Source organism: Puma concolor, chromosome C1 (assembly GCF_028749965.1).
Source record: "Puma concolor isolate L17-30 chromosome C1, mPumCon1.1.hap2, whole genome shotgun sequence".
Lineage (NCBI taxonomy): Eukaryota > Metazoa > Chordata > Mammalia > Carnivora > Felidae > Puma > Puma concolor.
In genome coordinates, this window is record NC_141674.1 from 103,616,234 (window position 1) to 103,633,522 (window position 17,289).

General features: G+C 48.9%; 2 protein-coding genes and 1 non-coding gene across 3 annotated transcripts in view; 1 reads left to right on the forward strand and 2 right to left on the reverse strand.

Annotated features, from left to right (window-relative positions):
- The window catches only part of LOC112865116 (NBPF family member NBPF6), a 95,948-nt gene extending 88,600 nt beyond the window's left edge, over positions 1 to 7,348 (reverse strand). Inside the window, exon 1 of the mRNA XM_086715185.1 lies at positions 6,713 to 7,348. The gene's annotated coding sequence lies outside the window, so the exon portion shown is untranslated. The remainder of the gene's footprint in view (positions 1 to 6,712) is intronic.
- Positions 6,431 to 6,594, reverse strand: LOC147578297 (U1 spliceosomal RNA). The gene has a single exon (XR_015255700.1). It is a non-coding gene; the product is annotated as a U1 spliceosomal RNA (small nuclear RNA).
- Positions 7,349 to 8,595: 1,247 nt separating the features above from the next.
- The window catches only part of LOC147578298 (NBPF family member NBPF6-like), a 47,557-nt gene continuing 38,863 nt past the window's right edge, over positions 8,596 to 17,289 (forward strand). The window contains exon 1 of the mRNA XM_086715186.1: positions 8,596 to 9,841. The gene's annotated coding sequence lies outside the window, so the exon portion shown is untranslated. The remainder of the gene's footprint in view (positions 9,842 to 17,289) is intronic.

Below are 17,289 nucleotides of genomic sequence, written 5' to 3' on the forward strand. Positions count from 1 at the left end.
TAGGCTCTATTGTCCCTACGGGCAAGAGTACATATGTGTTTCTGAATGTGCACCTGTTGTTTAGAAAGGTTGTATATGTAGGGCTGAACACTGCATCACAAGTGCGGGACATGTTTGGTTCTGTATTAACTTGTGAAACTTGTCACATCGCCATTCTAAGATTTAAACGATCTCGGGGTGACTGGGTGGCTCAGCAGGTTGAGGGTCCAACTTTGTCTCAGGTCATGGCCTAGCAGTTCATGAGTTTGAGCCCCGCATCGAGCTCTGTGCTGTCAGCACAGAACCACCTTCAGATTCTCCGTCCTCCCCTCTGTCTGCCCTTCTCCTGCTTGCATGCTCTCTCTCTTAAAAATAAATAACCACAGGGTCACCTGGGTGGCTCAACTGGTTGAGCGTCCGACTTCAGCTCAAGTCATGATCTCACGGTTCGTGAATTCGAGCCCCGCATCGGCCTCTGTGCTGACAGCTCAGAGCCTGGAGCCTGCTTCAGATTCTGTCTCCCTCTCTCTCTCTCTGCCTTGCCCCCACACTCACACTGTCTCTTTCTCTCTCTCTCTCTCTCTCTCTCTCAAAAATAAATGAAAACAACACAAGTTTTAAGTGATCTCCCAACCTCAGACTTCTGACATTATTCTATTTTCTCTTCTGTCTCCACCTGCCACTTCTTATAGTATTGTTTCCGCCCGGTGAAACAGATGCCATTTACATCCTATTTCTCCCACTGGTTCCACTCCCAGACTTTTGTCTCAGATCTACAATGAAGTGTATTCAGTGACAATCAGTTGTACAAAAGTCAAAACTTCTCTTATTGGGCAGAGTTCGTCTTTAAATGACTCCTAGTGACGGAATCAAGACTCCCTGAGTGTTGCATATTTAGTACTCTTTTTCTACTGCCTTTGTACATGGACATCTTAGGTGAATAGAAAGTGCTTGTACAATGAGTTTTTGCTGTGGTATTAAAATATATGGCTTTGCTTTGTATGTTTGGTGGGCATGTAGACGAAAGATTGATTTTTCTGTCCATGCGATATATATTGCCTTCTTTGGGTGGTGGGGAAGGTGTATGCAGCATCAGAGGTTTTCTCCTTTTTCTGGAAAATCTACTAGTTCTAGGGGTGCCTGGGTGGCTCAGTCAGTTAGGCGTCCACCTTCAGCTCAGGTCATGTTCTCACATTTCATGAGTTCAATACTCAAGGTGGGGAATCTACTGCCAGCACAGGGCCCACTTAGCACAGAGCCCACTTCATATCCTCTGTCCCCCTCTCTCTTCTTACTTGACACATCTCCAAAGGCAAGGGAAATACAGGCAGAAATGAACTATTGGGACCTCATCAAGATAAAAAGCTTCTGCACTGCAAAGGAGACAATCATCAAAACTGAAAGGCTACCGATGAAGGGGGAGAAGATATGTGCAAATGATAGATCGGATAAAGGGTTGGTATCCAAAATCTATAAAGAACTTACCAAACGCAACACCCCAAAAACCAAAAAATCCAGTGAGGAAATGGGCAGAAGACACAAATAGACACTTTTCCAAAGAAGACATCCAGGTGGCTAACAGACACGTGAAAAGATGCTCCACATTGCTCATCATCAGGGAAATACAAATCAAAACACACTGAGATACCACCTCACGCCAGTCAGAGTGGCTAAAACGAACAACTCAGGAAACAACAGATGCTGGTGAGGATGTGGAGAATCGGGAATCTCTTGCAGTGTTGGTGGGAATGCAAACCGGTGCAGCCATTCTGGAAAACAGTGTGGAGTTTCCTCAAAAAGTTAAAAATAGAAATACCCTATGACCCAGCAGGAGCACTACTAGGCATTTATCCAAAGGATACAGGAGTGCTGATGCAGAGGGGCACGTATAACCCAATGTTTACAGCAGTGCTTTCAACAATAGCCAACTTATGGAAAGAGCCTAAATGTGCATCAACTGACGAACGGATAGAGAAGATGTGGGTTATATATACAATGGAACACTACTTGATAATGAGAAAGAATGAAATCCTGCCATCTGCAACAAGGTGGATGGAACTGGAGGGTATTATGTTAAGTGAAATAAGTGTCACAGAAAGACAGATACCATATGTTTTCACTCACATGTGGAACTTAAGAAACTTAACAGAAGACCATGGGGGAAGGGAAGGGGAAAACATAGTTTCAAACAGACAGGGAGGCAAACCAGAAGAGACTCTTAAATACAGAGAACAAACTGAGGGTTGATGGTGGGAGTCGGGGAGAGGGGAAATTTCGTGATGAGCATTGAGGAGGGCACTTGTTGGGTTGAGCACTGGGTGTTGTATGTAAGCGATGGATCATGGGAACTCAGTCCCGAAGCCCAGAGCACACTGTTTTGACTGTATGTTAGCTAACTTGACAATAAAGTATATTTGGAAAACAAAACAAAACAAAAGAATGAGGCAGATGATAAAAATGCTGACAGCAGAGGACCGAGCGGACCTAATACATGCTGAGTATTTACTCCCCGCCAGGCACTGGGCTCAGTGCTTCACCTGCACCTCTCCTGTAACACCGGGGATGACTCGTGTAGAAGAAACCCCATTGGCCCCATTTTGAAATGAGACACTGAGCCACAGAAAGGAAAATTCAAGACACTCAGGCAAAGTCACACTGTAACTCAGCCAGGCTCGCACCTACAGCTTGTGAGCCCAGAGTGCTCTCTTTCTTGACCTCTAGGTTAGGGATTTCCAGGGAGAAAGAACAAGTCCAGCCTCTGATGTCCTGAATGGCCCTGCTGACATCCCGGCCTGACGGTTTTGTTCTCACGCTGGGAATAAACAATCTCAGATACAGGATCTCAACCTCAAAGAGACTCTGAACCCTGAGACAATGAGACACAACAAGACTACCTGATTATTCCAAGCAGGCCCCACAAACACCAGGTCACCGTGCAAACTACAACGCCCCAAACACCCTCCTCTTTTCGTAAGGAAATGACTGCTGACTCTCACCGCAGTCAAGACGGGCCCGTGCAGACTACCAGTGTTCAAGGTAGAGCAGACCCTGCTTCCTTCCAGCCTCCCCGCCATCAACCAACCACAGCCCTAATCCTGTCATGTGTGGTTCTTTCTACCACTCTCTTACTGAGACCGTGGGGTGAGATCTTTCTGGCTGCAATGATTATAAACCCCCACTTGTTTCATGGGATGTATGTTCCTGCTGATTTGGCTGAAGGGAAATCCGAAATTTCTCCTAAGGTTACGTTTCTCCTAAGATTATGCCAGGGAGACAGGGAACAAGTTTTCACTCGTGGTGTGGCAGATTTCCCCAAGGTCGATGTACCTCCTCAAGGTAAGAGTGCTCACTGTACTTGATATTCTCTTATCTCTGCTCCTTTCCTAATATGGGAAATTAACCTTTACTAAGGGACAGAGAGTTACAATATATGGGCTTTCTCCTGTGTGGGATTTAATGAGAGCTGTCATCATCCTGAACTTGTAGGGAACTGAGGACAAGGACCACAGGGTGGCAGGGAAAGGTGGCTCTGGGCTTTGGGAGTCACAAATGGGCACATGCAAAAAGAACAATACGTGATTTTGGAAGACGTGCCAGCAAGAAATGTGGCCATAAAGACCGCTATGTATTTGATCCATGATCCACCAGTCGCTTTGCTCACAGATTATCCCTGTTTATCTTGGCCATGATGAGTGCTTTAAGAACAGTCAGAGAATTGCATCAGAGCACATCCATCTGAAAAGGACACACAAAAAATACTGCATTGCCAAATCAGACCCACCAAACCCACAAATCTTCTCTGGTATCAAGTTTGATGTACATTTTCAAGGATAAAATTAACTGTGTGAGGCACAAGCAAAGCAACAAGACATCTCGGACAACCAACACTAACTGCAAGAAACTTCTTCCCACCTTAGGACGTGTTCTGGCCCCGAGTTAACATACGTGCTCTCTAAGTGCTGCATGAAGTCGTCACTTGTACCCAATGAATCTGGTTGAAGTCGATGAACCTGGTAGAAGTCATCTGCTAGGCTGATACTCACATAACTGATGCGACAGTTTCCAGGAAACTAAGCTACAGAAATCCACGGGCATATGTTTGAGTCCCTACAGGGTTCTGCTCACACGAGATCCCTCCCACTTACAGGCATGTCGTAGGTAAGGACTCTCCCTACACTAACTACCATGAGTGTGTTTGCCAAGAGGTTCCTCACTCGATGTTTATGCGGAAAGTTGACTGGGGTACCTTTCTTTCTTTCCAGGCCAGCGTCACTGAAGGAACTGAGCAACTGCAAGGAACCCAGTTCCTGTTCTGTCCAAATTGTCTGGGTGGAGTTTTTAGGCTGAGCTTATAAATCAGCAGGAATCCAATCTTCTTCCTCCGAGAAGAGATACAATGGTTTCTCCCAGCATTGCTCATTGGGCAGTGCAAGTTTGCAGAGAGAGAGAGAGAGAAAGAGAGAGAGCGAGTGAGAGAGATATCGCCAGGCATGTTATTTTAGCAATGCCATGGTCCTCCCACATTGTCCATCCCACTCATGACAATGCCTGGGTTAAGCATCCTCTCTCCATTTCCCTTTATTACCTGCTTGACCTACATCCTTCCCCCAGTGAGGGAGCCAGCTCAGAGGGTCTGCTTAACCTAGACTAGAGGTGGGGCCAAGGAGAAGTGTGCCTGTGGCTAGAATGGGCTGCCTTCAGAGTGAGCCATAACGTGGCTACAAGCAGTTAGAAACCAGCCTAAAACACCGTTAGGAATAAGCAGGGCCAAACGCAATGGTATGGATTTTACCTTTCGTATTGATAGCAGCTTTCTTGTACAAATACATTTAGACTTATGGGAGCAGGGCATCAGACAAAATGAAAGAAAACTGTGTCAAGTGTGAAAGATACTAAGTTACCAAAGTTACATTGAGTTGTAGAATTGTTTTTTATCCTTTAGCCCCTCATTTCCACACTCGGAACCTAGAAAACTTTCTTCACTGCCCATGGAATTCAATGTGGACACAACAATGTAAACTATTAACCCAAACTTTCCATTATTTTTTTTTTCCATAAACCTCGTTGAATACCAGGTATTGAAATGCCCACTCCCATGTTCAGTGAGACTAGTGAGGGCGGTAAGTGATGTGGTATATGCAGGTCGTATTCTGTTTCTTGGCCTACTTCTGTACTCCGCGTGTCAACTGTTCTCCGCCAGGGGACCTCTGGCCACACACGGGAAACCCAACAAACTTAAAAGTGTAGGGTCTCTGCGTTGATCTTGAATTGGAATGTCAGTCAACATGTAAGATTCTCTCAGGGCTCAGAATGGCTCTGGATCTGCAAGGACAAAGGGAGTTGCCCCATCCTTTCCTCAGGGAGAGTACCTCCAGATTTCCTGATTCAGGCACCTTGTGACGGCCAAGCACATACCACGATTTCCACGTGAGGCAAAATGTTTACAGATGTGTGAAATGCCTTCCATATGCTCCAATCCCTGTGTGCATGTTTCCTGAGTTCCTGTTGTGTGAGAGTCCCCTTTCCCCCAACCCATGGGGACCCTGTGGGAACCCAACCAAATCCCCCTGTGATTCTTTTTGTCTTTTCCATATAATCCCCTCCTTTCAGAGTGTTTTTCTTTTTTCTTTTTCTTTTTTTTTAATGGTTCTTATTTATTTTTTGAAAGAGAGAGCGCGCGCAGCGCAGAGAGGGAGACACATAATGCAAAGCAGGCTCCAGGCTCTGAGCTGTCAGCCCAGAGCAGGAGGCGGGTCTTAAACTCAGGAACCCTGAGATCATGACCTGGGCCAAAGTCGGACGCTCAACCACTCAGCTACCCAGGCAGCCCTGGAGTGATTTTCTTTTTTCTTTTTTTTTTCCCCCAAAGACACCTCTGAGTAGCACTGGCCTTAGGCTCCTTGTACCTGCTGGCAGAAAATGGGGAGGTCAGGCAATGGTTGAGCACTGCAGCCCCACTTCCCTCCCCTCCTGCAGAGAAAGCACTGAGGCCATCCCTAAGAAATGTGAACACGTGGGGCGCCTAGGAGGCTCCGTTGGTTAAGCATCAAGACTGCAAGCATCCCAAGCATCTGACTTGGGCTCCAGCTCATAACCCAGCCGAGGTCAGGTCCTGAGCTCCCACTTCCAGTCCTGGCGCCACATGTGTGGTGAGGAATCAGAGCCCTCCCGCCCTTTTTAAAAAGGCCTTTGGAAAAAAAGGCCTTTGTATCAGTATCAGGGTGACAGTAAGGAACAGTTCGAACCCCCCAAAGGACACTACTCCCACCGCCAAAAGTGGGAAACAACCAACCACACAGAAGGCCAATACCAAAGACAGGACAAGTAAAGAACTGCCTAGAAAAGCAGCAATTTACTCTGCTGTGAAGAAACACCTTAAAGTAAGGAGGAAAAGGAAAAAAAACAAGGCAAGGAAGCACTCGGACACATCTGACTTTGGAAGACCGCAGACCAGGGGAGAGCGCGAACGCAGTCCCCCACTACCATAAATTATGCAGTCGAGTTTCCCACATGTGGGGAAATCGCAGGAGTCAGCACGCCCGCAGTGCAATGGGCAAGCCTCGCCCTGGGAAAACCACCTTCCTGATCATGGTGTCTCCCCTGCCAGGTAAGTATGACTTCCTCCCCCTCCGCCCCAACCCAGCCTCACACGCACCACACTGTACACACACGGTCACTGCCCTCCCCGCACCCCAAAACCCTCCGCACCCACTCCCGTCTCAACCATCCTCACCGCACACACGTCGTCCTCAGACAAGCCGAGCCACAGCTCGGGCACTTCCACAGCCCGGGGAATTCTACCGCCCGGTGGAATTCTACCGCGCCCACCGCGGCCTCATTTCCATAAGGCCACGCCCCGGTCAGGACGCAACGGCCCCGCCTCACTCCCCGCCCCTCCCCGCCCCTCCCCGCGTCACCCGGCTCCACGCGCACGCCGTCTCCCTGCCCCCAGCTCCGCTCCCGCCGGGATCTCGGCGCTGAGGCTTCTCCTCTTCCTCCCGCCCCCCGCCTCCTTCCTCTCCTTGCGGGTCTCCTCCGTCTTCTCCCCTCCACACTGATTTGCTTCCCGCTCGTCTTCCCTCTCCATGCAGCTCCCGCAGCCCCCCCCTGCGCCCGTCGTGGCGCCCACGCGGCGGGCAGCAGCGGGCCGACTGCGCCCGCCTGAGAGGAACACGAGGGAGGACGTCCCCCAGCCGGAGAAGCGCCCACACACCTCGCTCGCTCTGTCTCTCGCTCTGTCTCTGCCCAGAGCCCGGTTTGAAGGAGACACAGTGCGATGGCTCCACCTGAGGGGCTCAGCCGCCAAGCCAGTCCCCCCGCACCAGGGCTGGACACCAGCGCGGGGGGGCCGAACCCACACCTGTCGTTTGAGAACTGCCGCGTTCCTGCTGCTTTACAGGTGCGTTCGCGGGGCGGGGCGGGGCGGGGCGGGGCGGGGCGGGGCCGCGGCGCCCCCTGGTGGACCCCCGGGGGGTGGCGCCCCAGGATGCCCGGGTTGAGGCGGGGGCGGGTACGGAAACCTGCCTTGAGCTCACTTAGACGCTCCCCCCACTGCCAGAGGTCACAGCAGGGGTTAGTGGGGTCCCGGGCGCCCCACTCTGCCTCTGCCGTCCCTTCTTCCCCCCCCTGCGCGCTTCCCCTTGGAGGAGATTTCCGCCAGCAAAGTCCCCCTTCCGTGGGGAAAAGCCAGGTCTGGAAAGCCAAGCAGCACCTACTGGGAAGAGACTAGTCCTGGGGCAATTTCCTGGTCCTGTCCCTCGCGTTCTGGTTTCTGATTTGCCTTTGTCTCCCTTGGGCCTTGACGTGTGCTTGACTTTTACTAGACTGCTGAAATTAGAAGAGACCTGGGGGGGGGGGGGGGTGGCGGGCGTCTGACAGTAGTTGTCACCTGAGTCAATAGTGTGGTGGTCCCCGGAAGGATGCCCCCTGCCTGGGAGGTCCCCAGCCTCATCCCGGATCCTGTGAAAATGATCCATCACACAGCAAACGGGCCTCTGCGAAGGTGCTTAGGTCAAGGACCCTGAGATGGGGAGATCGTCCTGGAATATCCGGGCGGCCCCCTGGAATTACAGGGGTGCCTTCAACCTGGAGGAGGCAGAGGAGGAGATGTCTGCCTGCTGTAGCTGGTGGTGCGGAAGATGGAGACAGAGGAAACCAGGGCGGGCGGGACACAGGCGCTCCCTTGCCAAAACCTCCCGACTGCACTGTAGTGAGCTTTCCCTGGATTAAATTGCTCAGTCTCCCTGAGCCTCCAGAAGGGGCGGTGGCCCTGTTGACATCTCCATCTGAGTCTGGTGAGATCCTTTTTGGGACTTTTCACCCACAGAACTGTCAGGTAACAAACGTGTGTCCTTTTAAGCCTCTAAGTTCGCGGTGAGTCGGTACCCCGGCGACAGACAACCCATGTCAGGTGTCTGGCTCATCACGTCAGCGGTAGTTAGATCTGCGGGATGGAATCAATTCTGTATAAATGCTGCAGGTCGTGAGTCTTAGGTGGCCCGGCCAAGCGCTGCTTTTCCACGGTGAAGTGTTAGGTTAGGTACCTGCCGATGTGAGGTGCGCCAGGAGTGAAAGGTTCAGGAAGAATTCTCGGGGCACCTGGGTGGCTCTGTGGCTTCAGCATCTGACTCTTGCTCTTGGCTCAGGTCCTGATCTCACAGGTTTGTGAGATTGAGCCCAGAGTCAGGCTTTGTGCTGACAGCAGGGAGACTGTTGGGGATTTTCTCTCTCTCTCTCCCTGTATCTCTCTCTAAATAAATAAACTAAAAAACAAAACAAAACAAAGACTTTGTGAGACGTTCTCGGTGCAAAAAGGTGTGTATAAAAAGCGTGAGGACAGGACAGGACAGGACAGGGGGACAGGAAGAGCTGCACTGGGATTGTGAGGTGTGACTGGTTATAAAGTTTTAATTTGGGGGTGGGGGAGGATGGGGGCGTAGAGCCCAATGAAGTTTCCGTCAGGAGCTCCATACGTTCCAGAAGGCTTACAGGACCCTGGAGGTCTGGTTAGCCTCAAGCCGAGGTTGGTTTTTGCGTCCAGCAGAGCGTTAACATTAAGGCAGTTGTGAGTTCCTTGAGGAGGTCCTGTGTCAGCTATTGACCAGTGGGCTGCAAGGTGTAAGGAAATTGAATCGCATCTACATTTCTTTTGCCTTTCTTCACCTCATCACCCGCCATCTTTTTTCTTTCCCTTCTTTTCTGTAACATTCAAAGTCTGTTCCCTGCACACAGGCTCAGCACGTTCTTATGCAAAGTGGAAGCCACTGGTGGTCACACAGATTGACTGTTTACTTTTCAAGAGTGGGCTGTGCTCCTTTCCCAAGGAGGGCAAGGACATAACTTACAAAAGGAAAAATACGGGAGAACCCCCTCCTCTCACAGCTACGTTTCTGTGGCGTGAGTTCTCTTAAGGCACAGAGCTACTTTTCAGCATGTCACAGAGAGCGAACATGCAAGCATGGCGTTTACGGCTTTCCCCCAAAAGTGATCTGTGACTGGATCCCGAGCAGACCTGAGCTTTATAGGGCGTCATAGGCTGTTGCTTTTCTAAATGTCACGGACATAAAACGAAATTTATGGAAGCACCGAGTTCTCATGAGTACTGATTCTGCGACCAGGCCCGGCAGCACAGGGATGGGGGAGGAATTGTCCGGATCCTGGAATAATCACGGGGCTGCACAGCCTCGCTCTGGGCTTCTGTGTCCTACTTGTTTACAGACTCGTCATCTGTTCTGCGGATTGGGCCAGCGAGTTGCTCTGTTGACAGCCAAAGGCACTCATGGGAAGACTTAAACAACCAAGTGTGACAGCACACGTGGGGTCACTCCATCTACCATGAAAGTAGGACCCGTGTCTGCCTCAGGTGTGAGTCTTTGGATGGATCTATTTGTCACTGGAGGTGGTGGGGAGGATGGTGTTTGAGGGTTTTGTGGTTGCTGCTGTCTGTGTTGTTGAACTCTTTCTAGGAAATCACTGTGGAGCGATAGCTTTGTGTTAGTTCCTGGAAGGACATGACTAAGGATACTTGCCGAGGGTTAGTTGCAGATCTCGGTGCCACATTTGTGGAAGGACTTCCACGCTTTGCAGTTAAAGATGCTCCCTTAAAGGAAACCCACTTTATTCATACCTTTGGGTCGATGTTAGAGAGCAATATGTTGAAATTGGTCTGCAGCCCACTTGCATCAGAATCACCTGGGTTTGATGTAAGAAATGCAGATTCTGGGGCCTCACACCAACTACATCTCTTGGGGTTAGAGCCCAGGTGGTAGCTTCTGTGACCTCCATTGCTGACTCTAAGGCTTTCCCAACCTAAGAACCACTCTCTTTTACTTTTAGATTGGGGATTCTTACACAATGATCAAAGAAGTCCAAACTTTTTCCTTTACTCCGAAGACTTTAAACACTGGACCGTGACCTTCTTAGGGACAGTGTGACTTTGCTCCTCTCTCACACTCAGCCTAGAGACGGTGCCCAGATCGGAAATAAAGCAGGTGAAGAAAAATGTTTGATTTCTTTATACACGTTTTGCTTTTGTAGCCACCAAAAAGACTGTGTTTCATTTCCTCTAACAGACTCTGTCCACCAGTTATGTTGCCCAAAACATATCACTATATAGCAACATAGAGAAGTATCTATGGTACATTTATACAGAAGGACACGCATTCTAAAGCACTAGGAAGACACAGACGAGGCTTTCACACAACTGGGGGCCTCTCAGGTGCCACTTAAGTATGATCACTGGGTTGTCTTACAGAGGACTCTCGATGGGCTTGGTCTGGCCACGAGTCCCAGGTCCCCAGAGAGGACTTATTTAAAAGGGGACAGCGTAACTAGGCCGCGGTCATCGCCACACTTTGGAGGCCATAAACGGAAATAGGAGGCGCCAGGCTAAGCGGGACATTGCACGTGGGAAGCCACCACTTTCGCCACGTGGATTCAAAGCACTCGGGTGCTGCAGTGTAGACGGACGCCCAGCCCACGCTGGCCGGGCTGAGCTGGCCCCGAGCAAGCGTACATCTGGGAGTAGTGCCGGCTGAGCCCCGCTGTCCCTCAGGGCACCGCTGTCACTCGTGTGCTTTAGAACTGCTGAGGAGCTCCCGTGTGGGGACCACGCGTCCCATCCGTAGGGAGCAGGGTCCTGTTTCCCCTGGGTGACCATGTGAGGACGGGCACTGAAGCGAGAAGTGGCCGTTGCGAGTTCCCAGGCCAGTGTGGCGTTTAGAAGCAGGGTCACAAGGCCCTGTACAAACCGTGCCTGTTCTGGGCTGCAGGGCCGGGCCGAGGGCACCCTGGCTGATGGTGCTCTGATGATGTTTTTGATGGTGCTCCTTAACCGCAGGAGAGGCCCTCTGCCTTCCACCCTCCTGCACTGAAGCGCTGTGGGCCTGGTGTGGGCGTCCTCGAGGCCACCCGCTCCTCCCACTTCATCCTCCTCAAGTGGCCTCATCGGCCAATAAGGCCACAGCTCCTCTTTAAAAAACAATGCCCTTAGCACTGGTGCAGTGCTTTTTTTAAGTACAAACGTTGAGGGTTTCCTTCTCCCAGTGTTTCACCCTGACTGTGGCTATTTTCTGTATTCCGTAAAAGTCTGTATTCAGAATCATTTTCCAGCATTGATTCTAACCTCTAGGAGCCACACCAATACAGACCCACAGGAACTGGATTTCTTCTCCTGCCCGAAACCAGAAAGCAACTACAAACCACACAAGGAGAGGGAATGCAGATTTCCGAGACCCTGGGCATCAGGGTTCGAGGACGGCGATCCCGGACACTTGGAAACACACAGGCGAGCCGAGCCCTACCGTGGCTCCAGTGTGCTGCCCCCGAGAGACTTTCCAAGCAAGGAACCGGGAGAGGAGACTGAAGAGGAGCCCAGTGGACCTCGTGGGGTCAAGGACACGGAGCTGAGAGTCCACAGGACAGTGTAGAAGGGAGGACAGAGCTGCAGAAAGCCAACTAGGGAGAACTGCTGGGGCGCCCAAAGGGTGCAACACAGTCCTGCTCTGTGCCTCCCTGGGAGCCAACTCCAGCAAGTCGGGGGCAATCCTGTGAGAAGATTAGAGGCAATAGGGCCCAGTTCTCACAAAGGGGAAAGAATTGCTCATGAGGAGAGAGATCAATCCTTTGAACAGAGCCCAGAGCTGACCCAGATGTGAGAACCACCAGAGGAGGACATGAACACATGTATTCTAATCGTAGGTGTGCCTGGGAAGCTCACTCAGTTGGGCTTCTGACTTCTACTCAGGTCACAATCTGGAGGTCTGTGAGTTCAAGCCTGACGACAGGCTCTGTGCTGACAGCTCAGAGCTGGGAGCCTGCTTCGGATCCTGTGTCTCCCTCTCTATCTGCCCCCCTCCTGTGCATGCATATGCGCGCTCTCTCTCTCTCTCTGTCTCTCAAAAATAAATAATCACTAAAAATGTGTTTTAAGTGATCATATTCCATCAGTTGAAAATGTTAAATAGATAATGGAAAACATAGAAAAGACCCTCTGTATCTTTAAGAGATGAAAATCATGGGGGTATCCGGGTGACTCAGTAGGTTAAGTGTCCAAGTCTTGATTTGGCTCAGGTCATGATGTCATGGTTTCTTCATTGAGCCCCACAACAGGCTCTGCGCTGACAACTTGAGTCTGCTTTGACTTCCCTCTCTCCCTCTCTATTTTTCCCCACCCCCCCCCCAACTTGCAGGTGCGCTCTCCCTCTCTCTCTCTCTCTCTCTCTCCCTCTCTCAAAATAAATAATTTTTTTTAAAAGGAACTCTTAAAAAAAGAGAGAGAGACATGAAACTACGTTGTCGGAAAGGAAATGTAGTGTAAGGGATTGGAACAATTAGAAAATTCAGAGGAATGTCTATACTACCTAAAGCAATCTACACATTCAATGCAATCCCCATCAAAATACCACCAGCCATGGGGCACCTGGGTGGCTCGGTCGGTCGAGCATGCGATTTCGACTCAGGTTGTGATCTCGCAGTCCGTGAGTTCGAGCCCCATGTCGGGCCCTGTGCTGACAGCTCGGAGCCTGGAGCCTGCTTCGGATCTGTGTCTCCCTGTCTCTCTGCCCCTACCCCGCTCATGCTCTGTCTCTCTCACTCTCAAAAATGAGTAAATGTTAAAAATAAAATAAAATAAAATACCACCAGCCTTTGTCACAGAGCTAGAACCAACAATGCTAAAATTTGTATGTAATCGCAAAAGCGCTTGAAGAGCTAACTCCATCCAGGAAAAGAAAAGCAAAACTGGGGGCATCACGATTCCAGATTCCGAGCTCTATTACAAAGCTGTGGTCATCAAGTCAAGGTGGTAGAGGCACAAACACACACACATAGACCAATGGCACAGAATAGAAAGCCCAGAAACGGGCCCACAACGATATGGTCAACTCCTCTTCGACAAAACAGGATGAATATCCAATGGAAAAAAAGACAGTGTCTTCAACCAACGGTGTTGGGAAAACCGGACAGCAACATGCCGAAGAGGGAAGCTGGACCAATCTCTTGCTTGACACACAAAGATAAATTCAAAATGGAAGAAAGACCTCAATGTAAGACAGGAAACCATCAGAACCCTAGAGGAGGACACAGGCAACAACCTGTTTGACATCGGCCAGAACAACTTCTTCCTGGACACGTCGCCAGGGGCAAGGCAAACAAAAGCAAAGATGAACTCCTGGCACTTCATCAAGATAAAAAGCCTCTGCACAGTGAAGGACACGATCGATGAAACTAACAGGCAGCCTACGGAACGGAAGAAGAGATTTGAAAATGGCGAATCCGATAAAGGGTTAGTATCCAAAATCCGTAAAGAACTTATCAAACTCAACACCCAAAATAACAGAGAATCCAGTGAAGTATGGACAGAAGACATGAACAGACAGTATTCCAAAGCAGACATCCAGCTGGCTAACAGACACGTGAAAAGATGTTCAGCATCACTCATCATCAGGGAAATACAAATCAAAACCATGATGAGATACCACCAGACATCTGTCAGAATGGGTAACATTAACAACACAAGAACCAACAGGTGTTGGTGAGGATGCAGAGAAAGGGGAACCCTCTGGCACTGCTGGTGGGAATGCAAACTGGTGCAGCCAGTCCGGAGAACAGTATGGAAGTTGCTCAGAAAGTTGACAGTGGAGCTACCCGATGATCCAGCAATGGCGCTACTGGATATTTACCCAAAGGATACAAAAGTACTGATTTGAAGGAGCACATCACCCCGATGTTTATATATAGCCGCGTTATCAACAATAGCCAAACTATGGAGAGAGCCCAAATGTCCATGGACTGATGAATGGATCAGGAAGATGTGGTACATATATACAATCAAGTATTACTCAGCCCTCAGAAAGAATGAACTCTTGTCATTTGCAACACTGGGGATGGAACAAGAGTGTATTATTATGCTAAGTGAAGGAGGTCAGTCAAAGCAAAACAAACACCATAGGATTTCACCGGTATGTGGACTTTAAGAAACAAAACAGATGAACTTTTTGGGGGGGCGGGGGAGAGAGGGAAACAAATCATAAGAGACTCTTAGAGCTAGAGAACAAACTGAGGCTTGATGGAGGGAGGGGATGGGCTAGACAGGTGATGGGTACTAAGGAGGGCGCTTGTTATCATGAGCACTGGGTATTGTACGTAAGTGATGAATCACTGAATTCTACTCCTGAGACCAAGATTGCACTGTATGTTAACTACAAGAATTTAGATAAAAATTGGAAAAGGAAAAAACAAAAGTAAAAGCAGAGGGAAAGATTTTGATCGAATTGAATCTCTAGATCCCTTTGAGGAGTGTGGCCATATTAACTACATTCAGACTTAGGATACGTGAATACTGGAGGGGTTTTCCCCTTAGGTCTTCTTTAATTTCTTACAACAATGGTTTATACCTTTCAGTGCACAAGTCTTGCTTCTCCTGGAATCAATGTATTCCTCAATAGTTTATTGTTTTGGGTGCAATTGTAACTAGAATTGTTTTCTCCATTTTGTTTTCGGATTGTTCATTGCCAGTGCATAGAAGCACACCCGATCTTTGTATATATTGTACCCTGCAGCTTTCCAGAATTAGTTCATTGACTCTGGTATTTGTGTGTGTGGATTATTTGAGAGTTTTCAACACATAGGACCATGTCCTCAGCACATAGAGACACAAGATGACCCTTGAACCTGGCGGGGTTAAGGGTGCTGACTCCCAAGGTCAGAACTCTGTGTATACCTCCTGACTCCTCCCAAACTTAACTACTAACAGCCAACTGTTTACTGGAAGCCTTAGCGATAACGTCCTCGACCCACCTATATTTTGCAAGTTATACGTATCATACACTGGATACTTACAGTGAAGCAAGCTAGAGAAAAGAAAATGTTACTAAGCCAATTCTCAAGAAGACGGGGTGCCTGGGTGGCTCAGTCAGTTAAGTGTCAGACTCTTGATTTCGGCTCAGGTCATGGTTCATGAGTTTGAGCCCCGTGTCAGGCTCCACGCTGACAAGGGCCGCTGAGCCTGCTTGGGATTCTCTCTCTTCCTCTCCCTGCCCTTCCCCAGCTTGCGCTCTCTGTCTCTCTGTCTCTCTGTCAAAATAAGCAACTCAAACTTAAAAAAAAAAAAAAAGATAAGCTGGAAAGGAAACTTAACCAGAAAGTGACAGAGGTCAAAATGGAGGTATTTAAGGCTACAACTGGGTCCTCTTTCAGTGATATTGAACACTTTTTCATATACTTATGAGTCATTTACTTGTCTTCTTTGACAAAAATGTCTTCTCATGTCTTTTACTGACTTTAAAAACCTTGTTGTTTCTCGTTTTGGAGTTGGAAGAGTTCTTTGGCTCTTGTGAATACTATTCCTTCATTCCTACAGTTCAATCTGAGGCTATTTTCTCTGGTCTGTGGCTTGTCTTTTCATTTCCTTATTGGTATGTGTTGATGCAAAAGAGTTCTTTTTTTCCTTACACTGCTTTTTAAAAAATGTTTATTTATTTTTGAGACAGGGAGAGAAAGCACACCCACAAGAGTGGGGGAAGAGCAGAGAGAGAGGGAGATGGAAGATCCAAAGCAGGCTCTGCCCTGAGAGGGGAGAGCCAGACGAGGGGCTCGATCCCACCAGCTGGGAGATCATGACCTGAGCCACAGTCAGACACTTAACTGACTGAGCCACCCAGGCTCCCCACAAAAGGGTTCTTAATTTTAAGCAACTTCAATTTCTTAATCTTTTTCTTTTATGTACTGACTGTCCTTTTGCTGTGGTGTCTTAGAACTTCTTGCTTAATGCAAATTTATGACAATTTTCTCCAGAATTCCTCTTGAAATTTTATTTTCTCTCTTTTATTTAGGTTTGTGATCCATTTTGCATTAATTGCTGTATACGGTGTTGCTGAGAGAAAATCTGTCTAAAGGCCTAATATTTAAGGGAAATCATGGTAGACTTCTTTCTAAGTCAGCATAATGGTGGATAAACTTTGTTCCAACCTGAAGGGTGATTTTTGGCCCACCAGGCATGCAGTGAGGAGAAGCATTTGTCATTAGTATTTCAATCAATGCTCTTACTCCCTGCATCCGTGATGTTAAAACTCGTGATTCCTGTGTGTCTATGTTGATCTATAATCTTTTTGAACTTTTTGTGTTGTCCCTCCCGATCAGATGGGGGCCCCCAAAATGGGGCGAGGATTGTGTGGAAGGGGCAGAGCGGGTGTGAGAAGGTTCACCCGAGGCAGGACAAAGGGGATGGAAGTTGACTGAATACACTGCAGGGAACAGAGGGCAGGTCAGCACAGCAGAGACTGTCTGCAAGGAGGCAGTGGGGGGAAGGGGTAGGGCAAGAGGCACAGCCCCATGTGGGATTTTCCCTCTTTTGGTAACCTTGCCTGTAAGTGGCCCATTGGTTAGTGAAGGCCTGTGGATATTTTGAGGCGTGTCCCTGCATTCAGCCAGGTGGTCACTGTGGGCCCTTCTGCCTTGATGAAGTTTCCATTGCTCAAGCCTGTTGTCTGAAAGTGGCCTCGGCATTTTTCAGGAATGTACTTGTGACCTTGATTTGTGGCTCTCTATGTAAAGCATAGGTAACCCTGTAAAAAGTGTTCATTCTCCGGAGCACTTTCTTCCCCCTGAGGATGGGGTTCCCCGGGCAGCTATCCTAATCCGGGTTTGAGTCAAACTCTGTCTTCTTCTTATATTAGAGTTCTTTCTGGTCAGTTGGCGTCGATAGTGTGATTTCAAGTAAAGTGCCATGGGGAGGCTTTGTCCTGATAGCTGTAAGAGAATTTAGCGGTAAGTTATGTTTAAGAGTTCATCTCCAGGCCAGGAAACGGAGAC